We start from the raw sequence: 10,630 nt of genomic DNA, 5'->3' as shown, positions 1-10,630 counted from the left end.
AGGACTGAAGGAGCTGAAGGGGTTTGCAACCCCATAAGAACAACAACAATACCAACCATCCAGAATCCCCAGAGTTCCCAGGGACTAAACCACCATCCTAAGAGAACACAGGGATGAACCTATGGCTCTATCCATAAATGTAGCAGAGGATGGCCTTGTAGGACATCAGTGGGAAGAGAGGCCCTTGGTCCTGGGAAGACTTGATGCCCCAGTGTAGGGGAATGTCAGGGTGGAGAGGTAGGAGGGAGTAGGTTAGTGGGTGGATAAGGGAGCACTCTCATAGAAGCAGGAGGAATGGGATAGTGGGTTTCTGGAGGGGAAACCAGGAAATGTAAATTTAAAGAAATCCAATAAAAGAAAAGAAAAAACTCTGATGGGTAACACTGCACCCCAGTAAAGGCCCATAGCTTTTCCTCCTCCTATCTTTCTCTCTGTGTAGTATAAGCCCACCACACCACTGCTGTCCCTGGGAGACTAGAAACCATGCTATCTTCTGCTCTCTGGGATCTTTGAGAAATAAGGGGCTGCTGGATTTCCCGTATAACCTCCTTTGTATGTTACTTAACCAACATAACTGCACCTCAATTCTTTTTCAGGCAACACTAATCTAGAGAATACAGTCTCTGTAGGAATCAAGTGGGCAAGGATGGCCCAACCCTCATCAGTCAAACCTCTCTGGAAATGCTCTCAAAGATATACCCAAAAGTGTGTCTCCTAGGTAATTCTAAATCTAGCAAGGTTGACATTGACAGTTCTCCATCCCAACCAGTATAAATGAATTTCTATGAGCAGGACACCTTGACGTGGTTAGGTACTCATGGATCAGGTTCATCAGGATAGAGAAGGAGCTGTGGAAGGCCCATTGTAAGTACTTTTGGCGACATTTTCTGAGGAATTACACCAAAGAATGTAAACAGTAGCTGACATGAGGCAGAAGAAATGTATCACTGTCATTCGGAGGCACAAAAAAATGATGGAATTTCAAAGTCCCCAAACCTGAAATTTTCAAAGTATCTATTGTGGAAAAGACAAGGGTGACACTGACCTTGACAATGAAGAAGAAGCACACAGTACTTGTCTCTTTTATTATTCTTTTTAAATGTCTAAAGGAAGCTGGGCCTGGTGGTATGTGCCTTTAATAATACTCAAGAGACAGAAGTAGGTGGGTCTTTCTGAGTCTGAGACCAGTTTAATCTACATAGCAAGTTCCAGGCCATCCAGGGCTATACAGTAAGACTCTGCCTCCATTTTTTTTTCATATCCTAAATAATTATAATGAAGGCTACAGACTCAGACAGTAACACATTTCCTTCCATCTCTCAACATATAGGAGTCACACAAGAATTTTATGATTCTCATTGTAGACAGTAGCATGCCTAAACACCAACCTATTTACTGTCTTATAAGCAGCACTTACTGCTTCTATCGTTTTTCATAAGCATGGAGATAAATCTTTACAAGAGGAAGCATAAGCTCTAGTCAACGATTCTATTTTCTCTAGAAAGAGCCAAACTTTCCTCAGAAAGGAAAGATGCTGAGTCAGAAATGCCATTGGCCATCGTTGTAAGACACCGTGTGACATTGTGGTCGCTGTGGCATCTACAAAACCATGCATTTCCTGCAGTGTGGTTCCCAAGAATTTGCCTTCTTGGAACAATGATGGGAACTTTCCTAACATATGGACTGGATGACAGCTCCAGTTCTCTGTTGTTTTTACTGCTCTTAGAAAATGTCCCATTGTACTTCAAGCAGTAGCTGGGTCTAAAATAAGCAAGAAGTCCAGACAGAGGAAGATATAAGCGAGCTCTTTGTTCCTTCCACCCTTATCTAGTAATGTAGAGTGGAAGTTGTTTTAGCTAGGGTTCCCATCAGTGATCTCCTCTCTACTCAGAGGAGAGTTGGGGGAATACACAATGGTATCAGTTATATTGGAAAAGGGATAAGTTTCCTATTTGTTTTAAGTCAGTAGAATTAAAAAAAACATGTCAGTAAAAAAAAGGTGTTTTTATCAAGTATGAATGCAGTGTATTTCTAACACATCCCAAATACCATTGACTACCCAAGTAACTTTGACCATTAGCAAATATTAGTGTGTGGCCTCAACCCATTGGATATTTGCAAACCAGTCTATCTTGTTTTCCTAGCTGTCAATACAACTAAGATGTTTTCAGGTGAAGACATTGGGTGTAATCCCAGCTTTCTTATCTTCCTAACCCTCCTGGGAAGCGCCTGACCTCTCAAGTTCAGTCTTCTTCTTGCTTCCCAGATGTGCTTTATATTTTCTGGGTAATTTGAATTTCCAAAGCAACTTTTATTTTTTTAAAGAAGGTTGGTCGTGTTTTGATTTGGCCTACATTAAGAAAACAGACACCCTGAAGACGTGAACTCTCTAAACTGGTGCACAGTATCTGTATTTATTTTTATCCTCCAAATTCTCATCTCTCTCAGCAAAGCTCCCTAGATTTCTGTGAACAGGAGTGTGGAAAGTTGAGTTGGACGACAAAACATCTTTAGAAATAAAAAGGAAGAAAAAGGACTGTTAAATGACCAGAGTTCTAAGCATAAAGGAAAGAAGTCAGGACTCACAATAGTAAAACCGAAGTTTCAGTATCTTGACCTTAGCCAGGGCTGTCAAAGACCCTACAAAGGTTTTAAAGGCAATGTGACTCATTTAATAGATTGTCTAGACCCAAGCTGGCCAGCTAAGATGGCCTGGGGACCCTTAAAATGTCTCATAAGTGTAAAATTCACACTTGCATGTGAAGACTTACTATGGAAAAGAGATTGCTAGACATTAACAACAACTGCCTTTCATAGACTTTGAGCTAACCACCATTAAAATTTACTTACCTGTTTCTTTTTGCTTTTTAAGTTAATTTTGTTCTTTGACAACTGCACATGTACACACACACACATTTATAATGCCTTTATACTTTTATGATGGGCCCAAAAGAACATTGAAAATCACATATCTGAGTTGATTATGTAGCTTACATCCTTCTTCTATTAGGCCCCACTGGTTAAAAACCCAAGGACTTGTAACTGGGGTTCCCTTTTAACACTCAAGATTTGAGGCGTTTATATACTTCTTTCCTTGGGTTAATACGTTAGTCTTACTCCTGTCCTAGCCCTCAACGTTCTGACCCTAACCCACACCTGACCCAGGATGGAAAGAATCATTACGCTTCTTTGAGAATTCTTTTCTCCTACCAAGCTGGCGTTCCTAACAATCTTTTAGGAGACTAAAAATTTATAATAAAAACTGGACTGTCAAAGTTGGTACACTTTGATTTATAGTATCGATGAGTTTATCAATTATACTACACATTCATAAATGGCAGAAAACCAATGATGTTTTTTGGGGAATTTTGATCAGAGCCAAAGATATTCATGAAGGGAAAGAGATGACTCCAAGAAAACCAAGATTTCCTCTAGACGTTTATTTGTAACCAGGCAACTCATTTGCAATGTGATAAAATGTACAAAAAATGTGATGTTCACTGGGCTCAGAAGAGATTTAATTGATGGATATACTAAAACCGATTTTGCTGCTTTAAGCAGAAGAGCCGAGGTATGGAAGACTGAGAACTTAAAGGGGGACAGGTAGGATTAAGAATGTATTCTGGGTGCCTAGCAAGCGCAAGGCCCTGGGTTCGGTCCCCAGCTCCAAAAAAAAAAAAAAAAAAAAAAAGTATGTATTCTGGGGCCGGAGCGATGGCTCAGTGATTAAATGCACCGACTGCTCTTCCAGAGATCCTGAGTTCAACTCCTAGCAACCACATGGTGGCTCACAACCATCTGTAATGGGATTCAATGCCCTCTTCTGGTGTGTCTCAAGTCAGTGACACGGTACTCACAAATATAAAATAAATAAATCTGGGGGGGGATGTATTCTGTGGGATTCTGTCAATTCTATACATCAACTATACATAATGTGCATTAACTTTTGATTTTCTAAATTAAAGGTTTACAATGTGTGTAGTGGGTTGGCAAATGAACAAGGGGAATTTTATAATATTTTGGATATTTTAACTCATTTGATGTATTGAACAAAACAGATCAAAGGACATAGCTAATGTATATTAAATTATTAATGTATATTAAATTAATATATCTAGTATGTATTTACTAGATTTAGTAAATTTCCAATGTTTACACTTATAATATGAGCTCTTAAGCTAATACATCCTTTTAAAATTTATTTTAATTGTATGTGTATGTGGGGAGGGTATGTGCCTGTTTGTGCAAATCTCGGAGGAGACCAGGAGAGGCTGTCAGATCCCCCTAGAACTAAAGTTACTAATAGTTATGACTTATCCCATGAGGGAACTGGGAACCAAATTTGAGTTTTCTGTGAAAGCAGCAGGTACCCTTCGTTGCTGGAGCCAGCTTTGCAGCTCCTAAAATAATCAACCTCATTACATCCTACAACTCTACTGTTCCGCAGAGGTGACTATCCATCACCCGGTTTCCCTGAAAAGCAAGAAGCAACAGATACACTTAGGATGCTTTAAAGCAAACATGTTTCCCTTGTACAGTATAGAATACTCTGATAGTCTTGTTAAAAATCATAAGATGGACAGACTATTTTTCTTGTGTAGTATTTTATTGTGTCTGGAGCAACTATTGATTTTTCTGGATGATGTCCAAATGTCTCTACCAGTGTTTGACATTATAATAGGAGTCAAGGGGGTTTTTTCCACTATAATTTCAGCTTTTGAATTCATCCAAAATAAATGCAGCCCACAGTGTGTCGTTGCCATGAAGAACATAGGTCATCCAATTCTCCACCACGCCTGAGGATTGATCTCTGGAATTATAAGAAGCAAATGAGACTCAGGAGGTTATTTCCTGACGTCACTTGTGGTTTACTTGACAGAGCTTGAAATAAGTACTGAGTGAAAAATAATGCTATATTTATTTTAATGTTTGTTAAACTGAATGTGGTAATGCTGTTTCTCCAGAACGTAGCCCAACTTGGAATTTTAAAATAAGAGCCTAGACTAAGGGTAGATGACTACTTTAATCTACTTAATGTGTCTTTACTATTGACTTGGTGCTAAAGTTATGGTTCTTATTATCATAGCAATATGACCTCAGCTTTAACATCACATTTCTATCTAATGGTATAGTAACTAGACTTACAGTAGCTATGCATGGTGAGAGCTACCTTCTGTGAATATCTTTGTCTTTTTTTCTTGGGGAATTTCTTCTGCCGATACAAAGCCCGAAGTAGATCAAACCCCCAGAAACAGATCACAATGTCAGATAGGGAGAGAGGGTGGCTGAATGTGTTATGGTTTTCTTGTCCCTTCATTTGGCTTGAGACCACAATCTACCCTGGTAACTAACAGCAATTCACTATTAAAACTTCTCGCTCTGACTCAACTGATGTGGGGAAGAGCTTGAGAAACCGCTGTTGGTGATGTCGATGGTGACAGTGGTGCTGATGATGGTACTGGTGACAGTGGTGCTAGTGTTAGTGATTGTAGTGACTGTGCTGGTGATGGTGATGACGGCGACAATGATGATGATGATGTGGTGGTGGTGGTGGTAGTGATGATTATGGTGGTGGTGGTGGTGATGAGGATTATGGTGGTGATGGTGGTGGTGGTGGTGGTGGTGGTGATTGTAGTGAAGCCAGTGACCATGATGATGATATATTTTGAAATAAATTCTATTGCTGTCTTCAGAATATCCAGTGTAATGGGGTCACACTTGCCATCGATGGTAATTTACATGACAATTTCCTGTTGACTGGTTATCTTCACTTCCCTGGTGTGAATTCTTATCACAAGGTGATCCTGGGGAAATCCATCCTAAGAATATCTATCTACCTGGTTAGCTGCCAGGGAGCTGGAACATGACAACATTGTATAGACTTTTAAACACTCATTTTATTTTATATTTTTTAAGTTTTCCTTTTTATTGTTTGAGAATCTCTCTCTCTCTCGCTCGCTCTCTCTCTCTCTCTCGCTCTCTCTCTCTCACTCTCTCTCGCTCTCTCTCTCTCTCGCTCTCTCTCGCTCTCTCTCTCTCTCTCTCTCTCTCTCACACACACACACACACGCACACACACACTTCATGCATTTTGGACAAATCCATGCCCCCTTTCTCCTCTCCAGTCCCTCCCCTTTCCTCCCCACTATTACTCATCCCTAACTTTATGTGCTCATTTTTTAAAAACCTACTGAGTCCACTTGGTGCTACCTACTTGGACGTAAGTGTAAAATAATCTACTCAAACATGGGTGGCACTCAGGGGCCAAATCCCTAATGAAAAATGACTCTCCTTCATCCCTAGTAGACATCAGATGCAGAAGCTCCTCTGCTAGGCAAGGGACTCCATGATCTCCTCCCATATCCATGTTGGGACGTTGGCTGCCTTGATCTTGTCTTGTGCATGCAGTGGCAGCCACTGTGAGTTCATGTGTGTCATGGCCCTGGCGTATCTGACACAGTCCATCCTCTTAAAGAATCTACTGAACTAAAGAACAGGAAGTAAAAAGAAGAACCCATCCAAGAGAGGGTAGGAGGGAACACGGATAAGCAGTACAACTCCTGAAGTGTGGAGAGAGAGAGGCATGGTGAAGAAGAATATTATGATCCATTCTCTAGGAAGAAGGAAGGAAAGAAAGAAAGAAAGAAAGAAAGAAAGAAAGAAAGAAAGAAAGAAAGAAAGAAAGAAAGGCAGAAAGAAAGAAAGAAGAGAAAGAAAGAAAGAAAAAGAGAGAAAGAGAGAAAGAAAGAAAGAAAGAAAGAAAGAAAGAAAGAGAAATAAATGTAAATATAGAGATAGAGATAAGTTTATTGACAAAGAAAAGATGCCCCAACAAAGGAGATTAGCAGAGAGCTGAGGGAAAAGCAGAAGTCTGTAGATCCGGAAGGGCTTCACAACCTTAGCCAGGAAGCACGTGACTCTATGGGACGCTTACCTACCACCTGCCATGCACTGTGTAAATGACAGGCTTTCCGTAAGCGTGCTCTTGGTGACATGAAGCCCAAGTGAAGAACGGCTTCCACTCTTTCTCTACCAATTGGCATCTTTTATATGTTAAGCGTTACGTAGCTGCCCCTGCTTTCCTGTTACACACAGCTCCCAGTGAAGGCACTTCCGGTTTCACCAGTTCCGAGAGCCTTCAGAGAAGACTCCTTGCCAGGGTCCTAATGTAACTGCCAGTCTGGGCTCTAAAATGGTTTGGTTTTTATCACAGCTGATGTCTCACCTGCTGTGACTCCTCTTCAGGATCTTGACAGGTTGGAAGTAACACTTTAAAAGGCCAAGGGCAGGTCATTTCATAGCACTGTATAAAAGAATCCGCCACTGCATGGAGCCTTTTGATTCTGAAGCCCTTTTCATCTCTAAGTCCTTTGAACACCACTTCCTCGATTTAGCCAAAAGCTGTCCCTGGCCCTTCATGGAAGACAGTGGGTGCTGATGGGAATCACAGATGTAGCCAAAACTCCCCAGTGACAGTCTGGTCAGAGGTCACTTTGCCTCATTCCACGAATGGGTAATACTTGGTCTCCAGAGTTGACTTTTGCTTTTTATGAGACACTCAAAGTGAGAGCTGTCAAGTTGCAGGTTGATTTCTGTGGAGCCAATGATGAGCTATTGAGAGTTGTGTTTGGGGAGAGTATGTAATAAGGAGATGCCATTCTTAAAGGAGACAAAATGTGTACTCTCTCATGGCTGCCCACGTTGCTATTATCTCAAATTACAAATTGATGTAACACATAGTATATGTACCAAATGTGTGCACTTACCACACACACTTCAACACGTATATGTATGAAAAGCGGTGTGGAGGAAGTCATAGACGGAAGAGTAAGGAATGTAGGCTAGTGTCTAGGTAAAGGGAAACAAATACTGCGTGACTATTTGAGGGGCTAATTGTTGGTTAACGGATATGCCGGACATGGAGGCAGCTCTCAATTGTTTTGAAGCACATAATGTTTGTCTTCAGTCCTCCAAAGCCAGGCAAATAAAGGATAGTCAATCCACACACTTGTGAAATCCAAACACCCTTTTTTTAAGGGGATTAACAGGCAGTAATTTTAACCTGAAGGGTTGAAACCAGAGATGGATGGGAGCCCTATTAATGAAGAGACCTGAACATTTTCTGCTGAAGAAATTGGTCCAGTTAATTTGCAGATGTGATGGACATACGCCAGGAAAGGACAAGGATAAGCATTGCAATGTCACCAAGGGCTCTAGTGATGTCACTGAGTGCAAACAACAGTGAGCTGCTGACAACAGTGAGATTTCACACAAGGAACACAGTGGCGCTGCAGTCTAGCCTCCGAGTAAAACAACAGATCACCCCATCCCCTGCTAACTGGAGGCTCCCCCGGTAGCCATGGTTGGTTTGGTGGACATCTGTATGTATTTATTTTCTAGTTAAAGTACAATACACATAACATAAACTTTACCATCTTAGCATGTTTAATGTAAAACTCAATAGCTAAAAATTCTGTTGCATTGCTCTGTAACTGATCCCCACAACATTTTATCCTGCAGAACTGAAACTCTACACCTGTTAAGTAGTGACTCATTTCTCCTTTCCTGTCCTTGACAGTCACCATTCTGTGACTTTGACTAGCGTTCTTATCTTATATGAGGAGTCATCCAGTAGTTGTGGTTTGTGTGGCTGGTTTGTTTCACTTAACATACTAAGGTTCATGCATATTGGTATGTCCCTCCTTCAAAGTTAAATAATACTCCAGTTAGACACAGCACTGCCTGTTAACCACTCCCCTCTTAATGGACACGCAGTTGCACCCACCTTTTCCCATGGTCAATAATGTTGCTATGACGTTGGGTGTGTATAATAATTACCATTTTTCCACTACAACAGGCACAAACTCACTCTCTTTTTGTTTTATGAATAAAACTCTGCGCTGATCTTTAGGAAGTTGAATCTGTTGTAGACCTGTAGATCTGCAGGCTTATGATTCCTGTCACCACAGCTGAATAGATGAAGGCACTTCTGGGAATGAACTGAATCTCCTTAGCACTGCTCCAATTAGGGCATGTGCACGAGCAACATTACTGAAGTGTTTGATGTGCCTTAATTGAAGACAGGGTTAATATCTAAATCTTTAAAACGGTCCAGACGCTATTTTGCTTCTATTGTTATTTTAAATCTAGACAGTGTCATAAATTTTATGCTAATGTCAAAGGACAAGATTAGAATTTAAAGACCTTTTCTGGCTTCCATTTTTACTCGGGACCCGGGCAACACTTACTTCATAAATCAGAGTGAGTCTCCTCCATACACCATTTGTAAGCTACCTCTATGCCACGTGGGTGTTTTTATAGAAGTTGAGTGGCTGTGTACCTTGCTTGCAGTACAAAGTCTGAACTGTGAAACTCAGTAGACAGTGTCACAAGGACACCAAGATTGACACTGAGGGATCGTCTCATGCTAACGTTTGTGCTCTATACCACTACGGTATGGGCATAGTGTGAAAAAGAGACAGAAGTAGGTGTGTAGAGGTGGGATGGTTTATTTGTTTGTTTGTTTATTTATTTATCCACAATCAGTAATGAGGGAAGATACATTAGAATTACAAATGGATAGACTGGGGGTGTAGCTCAACTGACAACATTCTTGTCTAGTATGAAGGAAGTCTTGGGCTTGATCCCCAGTTTCATATAAGCCAGTCATAGTGGTACCTGCCTATAATCTTAATACTGAGGATGTGGAGACAGAAAGATCAGAAATTTAAAGTTAGCCTAAGCTTTGTCTCAGAAAAAAAAATCCAAAGTATATAGTCAGCAAACAGTGCCACACCCTATGATAGAAGATTCTCTGGTTTTTCACTGAACACTAATTTGAACCCCTCTGCTAGTAGCTGGCTGTTAAGATTTTGTTTTAATTTTTTATCTTTGTGACTTTATTTTCTTCACCTGGAAATAGGTATAATAGTAATAACTGCATGCCTTAGTTGTAAAGAGTATAAAGAGTGGGAGAAAGGATGTCTGTAAGGTGCTGGGCATGTGGTGGGTGCTCAGCAAACAGCAGTCCTCCTAACTCTCTTCTGGGTAAAGAGAACGTGATCTCAGAGAGGAGGAATGTGTTTGCATAAAGTCATGTGGTTCATAGTTCACAAACACGTTTATTTCTTCAGTTTCCGTGTGTACACGGGTACTTAGGGACTGAAATGTTGCCTTTGTCTTCTGTATTCTGCCAAGATCTGTTCATAAGTATAAGAGACACACAGAATATTCCAGAAACCAAATGACACACCCTGGTAAGAGCAATCCCGTATTTACTTCAAATGGAAAAGGAGCACAAAGGCCAGGAGGGATGACGATACTAAGGGGTCATCTCCAGCCACCGTCTAAGCTCTAGAACACAGTACTCTTGAGGATCTGCATGCATCCCCTCAGAAAGGATTCTCCCAACATTGGCCTAAGCCTATCTCTGGGTAATAGTATCTTCACTGTCACATAGTAAGCCTTGCCTCATCCTTTAAGCAGATTTTTAGAATATAATATAATAATTTAATAGAAAATGTTGCAAGTCCAATATTTTATGGATAAGACAATAGCAATATGGAATCCCAGAGAACACGAATTCATTTAACTGAGTTGATTTAAGATTTCTATGAATTTCATTGATTCA

At 40.6% G+C, this 10,630-nt stretch overlaps 1 long non-coding RNA gene across 1 annotated transcript; it reads right to left on the bottom strand.

The window, feature by feature from the left end:
• Window positions 1-4,587: 4,587 nt before the first annotated feature.
• On the bottom strand, window positions 4,588-7,115 carry LOC134482837 (uncharacterized). The gene is made up of 2 exons (XR_010059448.1): window positions 6,935-7,115; window positions 4,588-4,810 (listed from the first exon to the last, which is right to left on the bottom strand). It is a non-coding gene; the product is annotated as an uncharacterized LOC134482837 (long non-coding RNA).
• Window positions 7,116-10,630: the final 3,515 nt, after the last annotated feature.

Source organism: Rattus norvegicus, chromosome 17, assembly GCF_036323735.1.
Source record: "Rattus norvegicus strain BN/NHsdMcwi chromosome 17, GRCr8, whole genome shotgun sequence".
In the NCBI taxonomy this organism is placed as follows: domain Eukaryota; kingdom Metazoa; phylum Chordata; class Mammalia; order Rodentia; family Muridae; genus Rattus; species Rattus norvegicus.
Note: the sequence above shows the minus strand (reverse complement) of the source record. Positions and strands in the feature narration are given on the sequence as shown.